The sequence below is a fragment of the Aptenodytes patagonicus genome, chromosome 5, assembly GCF_965638725.1.
Source record: "Aptenodytes patagonicus chromosome 5, bAptPat1.pri.cur, whole genome shotgun sequence".
Taxonomy (NCBI): Eukaryota; Metazoa; Chordata; class Aves; order Sphenisciformes; family Spheniscidae; genus Aptenodytes; species Aptenodytes patagonicus.
The window spans coordinates 1,212,193-1,226,159 of NC_134953.1; the positions used below are offsets into that span (position 1 = coordinate 1,212,193).

At 38.6% G+C, this 13,967-nt stretch overlaps 1 protein-coding gene across 4 annotated transcripts in view; it reads right to left on the reverse strand.

The window, feature by feature from the left end:
• GRID1 (glutamate ionotropic receptor delta type subunit 1) overlaps positions 1-13,967 on the reverse strand; it is a 556,909-nt gene that overhangs the window by 313,043 nt on the left and 229,899 nt on the right. The gene's annotated exons all lie outside the window — the stretch shown is intronic.

The following is a 13,967-nucleotide window of genomic DNA, read 5'->3' on the forward strand; positions in this document are numbered from 1 at the left end:
AAATTCCAGTAAAATTAAGTTTTGCCACATTTTTTAAAAAGGTCTTAGTAAAAACATATTCAAAAGACAAAATAGTCACTGGACCAAGCACTTAGATGACATTAAAAGCCAATGAAACTTGGTCATCTCCCTGCCATTGGACCTCCAAAAACTTCTCCTTGAGAATTAAATAAAGTTCAAAGCATAGAGGTGAAGCATCTTGCCAGCTTCTGTGGTCTTTAAGTTTAAGGACTATTTTGGCTTCATTTTGTTTTAAACATATGACATTTCATATCAACAGGTCAAGTTCTGAAAGAGCCACCCCACAATAAGACAGGCTGTAGGGAGATTCTGGTGCCTGACAACATGGCTACGTCCTACAGAAGATTTTCTAATGAAAAACTTGCTTATAGATGCATTTACATGTTTCAAATAAATAAACTAGGTAATAACATCACACATTGCCATTTCTATACAATTACCACAATAATTAACAGCAATAAACACTAACTGTTTAAAATCCTTCTTTCAGATCATTATCACCAGAGTCTTTCCTTTTTCCTTAAAATAAATAAATAAAAAAGGATATTCTTCCCTAACAAAGCATCTCTTTAGCACATAAAGAATTAGCTAAATAAAAAGCAGCCATCCTCCCACCCAAGACATATGGGAAAACAAAGTTATTTGCATATATCCCCACAGGTCTCCTTTTGCTTGCCAATTTCCAGTCTTTAAATCATTATTAAGGAAAAAAAACATTTTGCTGCTGATTTTTGTTAGCATGTTTTGCTAAAGAGAATACTCAAATCAGTATCAATTCCTCAGCAGCATTTCAACCAAGGGATTTTTTTTTTTTTTTTCCAGTTAGGCGGGTGACATAAATAAGAACATTCAGGTATACATTGATCTAAACATCTCCAGAATCACTCACATTTACACACAAAAGCCATAGGTATTCTTACCGCATCATATTCTAATAAATCCATGGCAAAAAAAGTGTCCCTATAGATTCTGTTGGAGCAATACTTGAAAAAGAGCAGTGAGAACAAATAAGAGGAAATTTGACTAAGCTTTTTGTTTTCTAAACAATCGTTCAGAATCCCCAGATGGTTCTCCTGATGTTCTAACACTTAAGCTTTCATCGTTATTAAGAAACAAAGATCTAATTAGCTATTGTTTTGCTAGATAGCAAGGGTAATCTTTCTTCCTACATTAATATTAAAAACCTGCAATGAAAATGCACTCCTCTCCTGCAAAGGGTCAGAGCTTCTCAAATACTGCCCCTGCCCCAGATGATTATTAGTTTTGTGAGGATTTTCCTTTCCCTCAGGTGGCACTGCCAGCGCTTCCACAGCAGAAGGGTCTCAAATTTGTCTGGTTTTACTATGAAGTGATTAATGGCCACAGTGCACAGAAGAATTAATTTCATGAAGTCCCAAGTGAAGGAAAAGGCCACCTTCAGAGGAATTAAAAAAAGAAGTGAACAAGAGAAAGGTAGATCTTGCTTTAACCACGACCAAATTCAAATTTTTTTTGGCAGACCATAAGACAGCACAGTGACTACTGTAGACCGAGGTTTTTAGAACTCTTTTAGAGATGGTTTACTCCATCCCAATCCATTATACAAAATAACAATGAGGCTTCCTGACATTAGCTGAGGAAGATGAAACACAGAAGATTAACACACAAAAGGGATTAAACACTGGAACGTTAGAAACAAACCCTTCCCTGAGCAACGGCAGTCATGAGTCCTGTAACTTTGTGTCTGATGTTTGGATTACCTCATGTTTAACAATGTCTGATTAAAGCTTTTAGTACCCTTGAATCTTTTATAAGACCCTTTTCTTTTGGGATTCCCTGGTGTCGAACCTAACCGAGCGCCTGCTGCTGCTGGGTTGATTCTTTGCTGTCTAATAGTTTGCAGTTGAGTTCACAGTGCAACCTTTGCACAGCAGGAATTTGGAGCGCTCTCTTGTATTGACCACCTATTTTTTCAAAACGTATAGAAAAGGCTTGAGGCCTCTGCCATATTAGATTTATTTGAAACTGGTCAACAAGATCAACATTATTCAGAACACAAGCAGACTGACAGATGATCTCACACATACAGAGTGTAATCACAGATGCCGTATTTTTTCAGGAACCAAGTAAAATTCAGCACAAACTGAACAATTCAGTCCTTGCGTACGTGTAGACAGCCCATTCTGCACACAGCTATATGTGTTTTGATTTGAGGTTATATTTAGCCTTTACAGTCCCTGTATTCAGTCTAAAGATAGAGCACTTGGCATGTGCTTGCGTTTTGCAGGATAGGAGCCGATACTGTTTCACGGGCCTCTGGCATGGGTGGTATCAGGCTCTGTTGCTCAAAAGTGCCTCATGCAGGTGTTTCCTCACATCAGGCAGACCTTTCTGCGGCAGTATTCAAACCCAGGAGTCATTCTGAGTATTTTAGATAGGCTATAAATTCTCCAGTTCCATTCCTGTGATTACTCATTTATATCTGGATTTCAAGGAGACTATTCGCTCATTTAAAGTTACACTGGTACATCAGTTCTTGCATAATTAGAGAAAAAGAAGGTAATAAAGTTTTCATCTTTATTTTTTTATTATTTAAGCCAACCCAATCCAGATTCTTTAACTTAAACAAGAAAATAGGTCTCAGTCTACAAAACAAACTTCCTTCTCTCCTTCCCCCCAAAAGTGAAGTTTTAGTTAATTTTTACACTGTATTTTTTTAAATGTACTGCAATGAAGTTGCTGAGTTAGTGAAATTAAGCCCTTCTATCACCTTCACTACACGAGCTAAGCTCATAAAGGGAAGCAGACAAATCTCACTGTTAGCTTTGTAATTTTCTCTCTTGCCACTTAAGTCTAGTAAGAACTTTTTCAATCACATCATGTTATAAACCATCAAATGATCTTCTGATGCAACTGTCTGAAGAGGCCCTAAATAAATTATTGTTGACATAACCAAAAAACATTCAAGATTTCTATTATTGCTAATTAGCTAATTTCCTGTCTATTACCACTGCACAGCAGAAGTTACTAAACCAGATCCAAAGTGAACTGGCTGAATTATAGTAATCCAAACAGGAAAAGGACGGTCTGAGATTCCACCAAAACCCACTTCCATTCCCTAGTGACATGACATTACTGCCATCACACCAACGTAACGTCTCCCCGCAGCCAGTCCGTGGTTACTGAGAGGGTGGCTGCACCTGCCAAGCTCACCTGTCTCTGGGGTTCCAACCCCTTCTGCTACCGTGATTTGGAATTTTGTTCCTTTCTAATGGTGTAAGTAGGATTTGAGAGAAAGAAAACTTAAATACATCTGTCATCAGTACTCAGTCAACCCCACTAATTGGCCAATAACCCAACATTTAAAGTGTCCCTCTTTCTTGGTCTCCCACCCTTCCCGCTGCAAGGCTGCCCTTGTTATTCCTGTTTTAATACTGTAATATACTGCTTCACTTAATTACAGCTTGCCCAGACTTATGTGGCTGCACAAGATGGGAGAGAATAAAAGATATAAACCACCACAAAGACTCCCACAGACACTACTTTGTACAGCAGAGACAGAGTATATCACCAAATATTGCTTGCTAAAGGGAGAGCGCACTTTGGGCACTAGAACTGTCATTTGGAGTCAAATATCTGCAGTCCAAACTTTTTTATTTTTTAATAAGATCTGATAATCTCAGATATACTACCATACAAGGTAATCATAACACAGCATCCTTAATGCAGAGCAACAGGGAAGATCTTCACTCAAAATTAAAGCACACTGCTGTTCCTTCAGCCAACAGGTTTTCTATTACACCACAAGCGCCTGGTGGGGTATCCAGTTAGGTGTTGGTGCCCAGGCTGCGCTGACTTATTAATACAATGTCAGAATTTGACCTTTAATTATTCTTTCACAGCAGGGGGGATTCATATTCCTACTGACAAAAATAAATGGAAGAAAGACCGTTCCTTCCTGTAAAGATTCTGTCATGTGAAGGATAAAGGTGATTACAGAGAAGGGTTGATCTAGTTAATGGATTATTCCTTTCTTAACAAAGTACCCTTGGTGTTATAACATGGCTTTTGGAAGACAAGATATATCTTAATTCTTGTTAATGGCAATGTCAAATATTAATATCAGTGGGCCAAAGCAAAAGGACTTTCAAAATCACTGAGGGGTTGCGTTAGGACAAATGAGATCTCTGGGTTATGGTCCGTTATGCAAGGAAGGCATTTTCTATTTCAGGGAGTGAATATTTCTTGGTCTTCTGGTATAAACATAACAACCATTCTTCCATGACATAGTTTCTCTGTTCTCCTCACTCCACATGGGTACTTTGCCAGGAAGATATTTTGCTGATGATATAAGCAAATGGTGGCCAGAGGCAGACCAGAGGAAGTCACGATCACATTGGAAATTAAATTCAAGCCAACCAGAATTGGCTTGACCATATACCAGAGCTGAATTACTATCCTGAGTTCCCTTCCACGTCTGCTATGCAACAGCTGAAGATTTATCCAGCCAAAGGTTCGATTCTTACTGATAGATGAGACAGGCTGCTGGGAAAGGGGGACCATCAGTACTTCCTGACCCCGTAAGGCCTTCCAAATCGATGAACCGAACTACTGCCTCCAACTGCTGTTACAGCAGCTATGTTTCCATTCAGAGCTCTCCCATCGCAGGGAATCATCAATGAAATTATTGTGAGGGATGTCCCCACTCAATTTTCGTCTCTTTCTTGAAGCCCTCCACAATTCTCCCATATGTTTTTCTTAGAAACAGCCTATTTGGGTCTTGATTACTAAAGCGAGAGATATGAAAACAAAATATCCAGTCTTAAAAAGGATCTCCATAGGAATCAACGTTCCCCAGTAATGAGACTAATCCTATTTAATCAATTTGTACACAGAAAATAATGCATTATTTCCATTTAAACAAATGCTATAACAACATGATGAATATTAAATCACTCTCCAATGGAACTCAGACATCCAGATTACATTCCTAATGGGCTCTGACTCTGAATAATCCAAACTGCAAAGCCTTTTTTCCTCTGCTTTGTATTTAATTCTTCATAGTCTAATGATACATTTGCTTCTAAAATGATTGAAGTAACTCTTAAAATAACTCCCAAAGCAACAGATCTAAACATTAAATACACCAAAACGTGAATGCAGAAGGCACAAAAGGCCTGCACAGCACAATTCAGGGAAGAGCTAAACTGCCACCTTTGCACGCCTCTGGCCAGGAAGGGAACCTTGCGTAGCTGCGTACAGCTAGCTAGACATTCAAAACAAGTTTCAGAACCTTACTGAAATCAAAGAAAGATGCCTAGTTTATAGTCACACAAATATCTTAGCAGTCCAACGCTCCCCATGTCTGCAATTTTTATACAATAGAACAAGCACAGCTACCTTATCTTGTAGGAGGATGCATTAAACTGTAAATTGCTCAGATGCTATGATAAAAGAACCTCATTAAATGGATAGTTTAATATAAAGTCATAAAGGTAGTGTATAACAGATGACTCCAGTATTGACTAAGTGTACAACTTGGGGTTCTGCTCTGAGCCCAGACAACTCCAAGTTCTTTGAGATCCGCGTGGTTGAGGGAGTTTCACATCAACTACTTCCTGAAGAGAGGGAGCATCAAGATGGAAACTTGTACAGTACGAATCCCAAGAGTGTTTCACTGACGGGAATTCACATTTCTTCATTTTCTACCATTTCCTGATTTAGTAACCTCCTAGGCAGACTACGTAACTTATCTTTGTTTGCATTCACCTTCACCTGAAAAATCAATCAAGCTTTGCTTACCGTTCTTGATCATTGCCCCTTTTTTTTCAGCTAAGGAAAAGTATCTTGCTTTTCTCCTTGCTGTTACAAAATAAAAGATTGTCTTGCATTTCCATGAGGGCTAGGAGAATGGCCCTTGTGTTTGTTTTAATTCACAGTATGAATGATACTTATTTCATATTCCACAAAGATCACTGCAGTTCAGACTATTTACAGTCTTAACTTGTATTTTCAGAAAAAAAAGAAGAAAAAAAAATTGTGGCTTTACATTTAAATGCAATCTTGGATTGCACGGATCAGATCTTTCCAGTTGCCGGATGTTGAACAAAAGGCTGGTTCTGTCTAATAATTTTGCTACATTATATATACACAAATGTAGTAGTCTGCCACTTTACAAATATATGAATATATCACAAGCATATGAGTACTGTGCAGGAGTGGTAACAGCACATATTTGTTGATAGCCACACAATATGTAGAAAACCATTTTGACCCTCAGGGCTCTACAAAAATTATATTCCCCACCATACTTTTCCTCTAAAAAGATTTCAGGAGTTTTACATTCATTATGGTGCTCAAGATTAATCCCTTCTATGAAGACAATGACTAACAATGTTATCTCTTCTCTAATGTACTCAGTCACCATGCTTCGCAAGCAGAGGAGAAACAAAAAGAATCCTTCAGAGTACATTCATTCACTGTTTATCATTGATCAGCAGAGAGAAGGAATAGTCCTGGCCAAAGCGCTAGCCCCAGCCTATGGAAAGGGTGCTGAAGAAAGCCAGCAAACCCACAAAAAAGCTTAGCCATAAGAAAAATAAATAAATAAAACACAGTATCTAAATACAACAAGTGTGAGAAGGAGAAGGATTGGGATTTCTGTCTCCATAAGGAAGACACAAAGCAGTGATGGGAAGCCACACCGACTCTTAATTGGGTAAAACAAAAAAGAAACCGTTTCCATCCAGGAAGGAAGCCAAAGAAGTCCTGCCCAGAGTGGCATCAGAAAGATTACTGGGGGGACTGGGCAAAGGCAGGAACGGAGCAGAGGAAATATGTTTCCTTGATTCCATATGTGAACTCATGTATACATTAACACACATACGTATGTAAATATATACACACTCCTTTACCACTTTCCTTAAAATCCATACATAAATATATGTGTGTGTGTGTGTGTGTGTGTATACATATATATGAATTCTCTCCCTCTCCCCTACCACTTTCCATGAAAGACAATAGAGACTGGGAACTTATTCACCAAAGTTCACTGCATATTGACATGTCTGAATATATTTTCTCAGAATGATGGTGTTACTGCCTGAAGCCCTACATACATCTGCCAGGACAGACTTCTATTCTGCTGCTGTTCAATTTCCAGCTATGCATCTACCAAACAATTTCTAAATGGATGTATATAAACGTTCACTCTCTAACAAATGTGAACTAAAGAGGCTCCCTTCTGGAATTAGTTCCTCAGATTCCCTGCTCAAGTACACCAAATCATCCTTACATTTCTCCCTGTCATTTTCACATGCCCGAACAAACAATTTAGCCTTATGCCATGGCTTGAAAAGTCAAGAGATTCAAACTACCATCAGTCAGGGAAAGAACGTCCAAGAACTTAGCACCTTCTGCAGATGACATCTACAATTTTCAAAGACCTCACTGTTCAAAATGAATTAATTTGCACCCTCCGGTTCCAGGCTGCTGAACTTTGCACTTTCTTTAGACAGCGTGTGCTGTATTATGAAACATTTCTCTGTTTCAGAATATAAAGGGGAAAAAACAGAGTCACCAATAGCCACTAGTTTCTGCAAAGTTGAGCCTGGAGACTGTTCACTAAAATGTTACAATGAGTTGAAAAAGAGGCAGTACGGAATGCACAATGAGTGCTTTCAGGACTAGATTAATAATCACTTTTGACCAGATGACTGAGCTGAAAAACTGGCGGAAACCTGCTTCTGATAAAGCCTTTAATTTTTTCATGAGCGTCCCCCCAGATACATACTTCTGAAGTCTTTTAAAATACAAACTGATTTTAAAAATAACTATTTGAATAAAGAGCACAAGCCTTCTGTTTTGAAAATGTCACTCCACAGCATTTTGAATTTTTCAAAAGAACCTGCATCCTCTCTTCGCAAAACATTTTTCAAACTATTTGAAAGGTCAAAATTATTTCCTTAACTTGCCTTGAATTTATGAGCAAGACAAGCTGCCTGAAACTGCCCAAACTCTTTGTCCAAAGATGTCTGACTGGCTTCTGCTACCACTGAACTTCCAGGTAGGCTATGATAGCACTCATTCAGAATAAAGGCCTTACCATAACTTTAAGATCATTTGTATATCATATCAGGCGTTGCCCTGAAAGTATTTAGTGAATAGCTTTTATGGGAAACAACCTCTGTCCACTGCTCTCACACCCTGCTAGGAATTATGGGGGGGTTAGAGAGGGGGAAGTCTTACTTCTGCTATTAACATGCTTACTCATATACCTTAAAAATCAAAGTGCTAAAATTAATTTATAAGTAACAATTTGAAGTGAAATTGACTTTCTTTAATTACATTGTGTTATATACTGCGATGCATTACTAAATAAAAAATACTATCAAAAATGACAAAAATCCATGCTTAATTTAAGTAGGCCAATTACTTTAAGTGCTGCTACAGTCAGAAAAGTGATTCAAGGATAAATATGGGAACACACAATGCCATTTCTTCAATAGCTTCCAGATCAAATTCAATGTAAAAGTCAAAAGGTCAATTTTTTCCCTCTACCCCATGGCATCACAAACTCCCCATAGGACTTGGAGAACTTGGTTGAATTCTTTCTTTCCTGGCATTCTCTGCAGCAGCAATGATGATTATACATTACGTTACGAGACATACTCTTTTCACAGGAAAGTCTTCATTTTTTCCAGGTAGAAATTGAAGATTTTATATTTGTCTGGAGTCTAGAAATTCAGTATCCCTAGTTATGCATGAATAACTAGGTGGTGCAGAATTTGTGTAGAACAGAGGATTCTGTTCTTTGTTGGATGAAAAGGTGCTTAGGCCCAGTCTATTCCTCCCTTTATCATCTTATACAGCAGCACCTGTGACAGAGGTATCCAAGGATTCCCTCCCTAAATCACTGCTGTTGCAGATTGATGACCATAAAGAAGTTAAGTTTCTCTGTAGCTGGCTGCTTAAATTCTATACTTTTTACTATTCAAACACAGCAATCCCAATTCAAGCTTCTCTGCGACAGTTCCAGCTGGGATGCTCCAACCAACTGAAAAAACCAGGTATTTTTAATAACACATGCAAACTCAACCGTACAGCACATGCAGAAAAAGTCTAACACTTTCTGGTAGTGTCAGATTTGCTGAACGGGCAAATACCAACACACATGCAGTTGGTTCAACACTTCTCAAGCGCCAGATTCCCTGTATTTGCATTAAACAAGACATGCTCACTGGAAAAGCCTGTAGAGAAATATGGCAGCCCTAGTGATGCAGAAGTGGTTGTCTGACAGCTGAAATAATGACGCAGAAAGCAGGAGATAACTTGTTATACTGACAAGAATAAAAGAAATCTTAAAGACAAAGTAAAGCAAGTAAAATGAAAGTAGCTTATGTGCAAATGTTCTACTTTGCTTTTGTCGTGGCAGCCAATGCTTCGCATCACAACTGATTTGCAGTGTTACACATGGATCATGTAAAAGCATGCATTTCTTAATTTTCATTGCTATATTCCTTTACAGATTAAATAATTGCAAGAGTAGTGGCCTGCACAAAGGGACCTTTACAAAGAAGAGACCATTCCAGGATCAATAGCTAGCTGTAAAACTACTGATAGCATAATTCCTGTAACTTCTAATGAAGTGTGAGGCCCTTGACAGGTAGGACTCAGAAATAAAACTGCCATGTAATTGCTGTAGGAAACAAAACTTCCCATGAAACTCATCACATTGAAAACCAAGTTCTTTCTACACAGCAAGATTCATCAGGAACCATTCAAAATTAGTGTGGCATCAATGATCATAACGAAAAAACAGTCTCTAATCTTAAAAAAAAAAAATTGAAGATAATTTATAAATCAATAAATTGTGGGTTTGTTTTTTTTCCCCCCCCCGTAGGAACAAAGCTCCATAGATAGATTTGAAAGGTCCAAAATTCTTCAAAAGTTTCTTCTGTAAAACTTTTGTACAACACTTTTCTTAACCAGACAACACTCACTTATTGACTCCAAAAATTAAGAATTAAATATTACAGCGCTCTTTCACAGTTCTAATACCATTTTCATTGACAAAACTGGGTCATAAAAATCCTGTTTTGTCTTACATTTTGTAATATGGGTATGTGCACATGTATGTAGGAAAGCAGAGACTTGATATAACTACAAAGACAAGATGTTTTTCAACAGTAAGATTAACCTAGTGAAAACATAGCTATTACTCACATTTCTCTTCAGAAATATGACTTGGTATTCCTCATTGTTTTCATTTTCACATCCAGCTTCCAAAATCCTTCTCAAATCCTTCCTCTAACCATACATCTGTTTATTTTCTCACCCTAGAAGTACACTTTCAACTGTTTATTACCCAACCTCATCTTACTGTGGGCAGCACTCACTGCCTTTAACCTACAGTCATTTTAGAGCTTGGTAAGATTCTTTATGAAACTTGCCAGGCTACCAATTTTTCTGTCAGAAAATTTGATTACTGATGCTTCTACCTCCAGGAGGTCGGCAAAATAAAACATTAAACTTCCCAGCAAGCCTTTACACACTGATGCAATGGATGTAGAGGCACAAAAGATGCTCCTGTAGAGGAAAAAGCAACTCAAAACACATCAGCGCAGCTGAAGTTTTTTCGGATGACACAACAGATCTGATTTCTGTTGCAGATTCTTTAACAGGCAGGTAGACCTGGTTCCACAGAGTACTGTCTGACAGCCACTGACAAACTTAGGGTCAATTCATTTTTTTCCCCAAAAAAATTAATGTCAAATACCATGATTTAGCACGGGATTTTCATAAAGACATTTAAAGTAAAATAATGCATTTAGCATGACCCTGGTCCCTTGAGCTCTTCCTGGAATTGCCTTATTCCTGAACGTGCCACCTAATCTGTTGCCTAAAGAATTTCTAAATAAATTTCAAACACCAGTTCAGCCACACTGGGAGGAAGGTTTTTCTTTCCATTTCACAGATGGGAAAGTGAAGCATACAGGGGCTAGAAAGCCTTCTCAGGTTGACATGGCAAACAGCAGGGACAGAGAGAGGGCTCAGATGGTCTCATTCTGGCCTTGAGCTCCAACACATCAGCAAGAGGGGAGACTTGTCTTCTCTTAGTTATGACTGACTTGAATTGCTATAGTGCCTAGCCATCATTTTCATATCAGGCAGCAGTCTCATCAGCAGAAAGCTCCCATTGTGATCAATGGGGAGTAGATTTCCGTGCATCTTCTGAAATTATGCGCAAACCACAAATGAGAGAAGTGGAAAAACAAGGGCTGAGTCATGAAGATGCAGTATCTGTATGAACCCTTATCTTTTCTTATACAAATACAGAACTGTATGGATACGTATCGGCTGACCCTTCCCCCATTGGCACTGCTCAGCAGAACAGCGCATCATCGAGAAGAGTTTGAATGCTGCGACTATCAAGTCTGAGGTCTGTGAAAGGTCACTTCTCCAGAATCAAGCTATTACCCATTTCTTGCTATTATCCATTTCTTCACCACAAGTGACAAAACCTAAAAGCTGGTTTCATGTTAGATGGAATGCCACAGTTTGTACCCTGCTTCTACCATTTCCTTTTAGCAATCTTTTTCTTTAAAACTTCCTCATCTTTCCTGTGAAATCTCTCAATTTCTTGTTACAGAATTTAAGGCATTTTACTGGAAAGGACCATATTCTTTCACTGAAGATGTGCATAGAAACTTCTATCTGTAGCTTCAGTGTAAAACAAGTCATATTTTATCGTAACACAACAATATTAAAGTGCTTGTTAGGCTGTTCAGTGACTACTGTGTATTTCTAACTGCCAAGTCTGTTACTTTTCCTTAATTTAGCCAGTGCAGAAATTATAATCCAAAATCTATGTCTGATAAGGGACAAGTAGTTCATGAGGTAAATAATTTTCAGCTCCAGCATAGCACAGCATTACTATAAACATGGGACTTCTTTAAATTGTGTAATGTTATTTTGTCTTGAGAAAGCCTGACAGTTTCCACAAGGAGGACACCAAAGGATTGGCTGACTTTTAGAGATCAGCAGATGGACAAATTAAAACATTACTCAAGGGAATAGTATAACTTCCAGGGAGCAGGTAGAGAAGGACCATTTATTACAGTAAACCACAAAAGCCCAGCGCTGGAAACTCTCCGTAATCATAAACATGTTCTTCAGGTGACCTTCCTCCTCATGGCCAGCAGTCAACTCCTGCGCATTGAGCGGCGAAGTGTCGCCGGAGATGCGTAAGCACGGCCCTGCTGAAGCTAACTAATGAGGGCAATGAGCGTGCCCTGGGAGCCAGGCTGCTGTTCTTGAGCTCAGCGTGCAATATCCTGGGAACTAGGTTATTTATCCCCTATTCACCGATGCCTGCCCAGAGCTAGCAAGGTTCAGTTGGCTTCTTTACGGAAACTCCTCCCACCAAATTCTTATGAAAAAAATCCTTCTAGTGAAATTAGTATAAGATGGTTGTCGTATCCAAGAGGAAGAGGAGAGGAAACAGCACGTGGGCAGCTGCAGTACACAACACACTCTCCACTGGAAGGAGCAGAATGCCTGTGGCAAATTTCCATCCCCTTTTAGTGTCTGTCTTCCTGGTACAGACTGAAGGTCAGTCTGTGGTAAATGGAAAAGATAAATTTGATCATAACTGAACTTACAGAGTATGTGAATTAAGGGTTTCGGGATTTGGTACCGAGATATTCACCCTTTGCAGAAAAAGGCAAAGAAACACAGATGTACTACTGGAATAAGTGATACCAAAGTTCAGCAACCAAGTTTGTTACCAGGGAAAATGGGTGATAGCAGTTTGTACACAGAGCACCTGGACTGTTACCAGGGCCAGGATTCCCAGGGGCTGAAAGATCCCTGACTCAAGCAGCTTTGGAAGGTTAAAGCTACAAATCAGCAGGAGAGAAACAACAGTAACTATAAAAGGATGTTTGGTAAGACATCTTTTTAAGATTTTTTTTTTTCTCATTCTTGGAAATAACTGTTAGAATAATTTGAACTTTTTAAGCCCAATCCTCTCCTACATAGCAACTTTCTCATCACTACCAGAAGGCCACCAAAAGAACACCTACCATGTACCTTGTGGTTTTTGCTTTCAAAGCATTCACTGGTCAAGCGTTACATAGGACAGTAATTACATGACAGTTTATTTGCTGGGTTGCTAGATTTCTTAGTCTACGGATTAACTTGACAAGTATCATGGCAGCCTTCTCATGCTTAAAATAATTCTATATAATTAAAAGGATGTTACAGCCTCAGTTGGATTTCCCACTTAAAATCACCCTCATCATCTTCAATCTGTCTGTTGAAGGAACAGCAAGTGACATCTCAAACAACTGAGAACAGAAAGCTGCACCCAAGACTTTCAGAACTCATTTGAGCTCAGGACCCTTTGCAGAGCCTTTTTGTTTTGTTTTTTTTTAAACCAGGAGTAGTCCAACTTCAAAACCAAAGATGTTATTTCTCTCTGATTCACCACTGAAAATCTGTCATTATACAGGGAGAATGCAAATAAAGATCTATTCTGCAGTTGTGGAAGACTGTATAAAATCTTAACTATATGCTCAGATACACATAAGATTATTTTTCCAACTGCAATTTAACCTTAATTTCCTTTCTTTGTATTCTATTCATAGTAAGTCACCACACGAAAAGCTTACTCATCACATTTTAAACCAAAAGTGTCTGCAGGGTTTTAAAACATACCGTAGAAAATTTATTTTCCCTGTTACAGATCCTATAACCATTACAGATCCTATATCCTAAGATGAGAGTGCTGAAAATACTGTGAGTTAAACATATGGAACAGTGTTCATATCAGTTGAGCGGGGGGGGGGGGATTAAAAAAAAATTATGCACCCATTTCCCTTTCACTCCGAGAGATTCTTTTTTTTTCATTGATTCTTTACACCCATCATAAGGTACTAAATTTGCTTGGGCAGAGACTCCTTTTC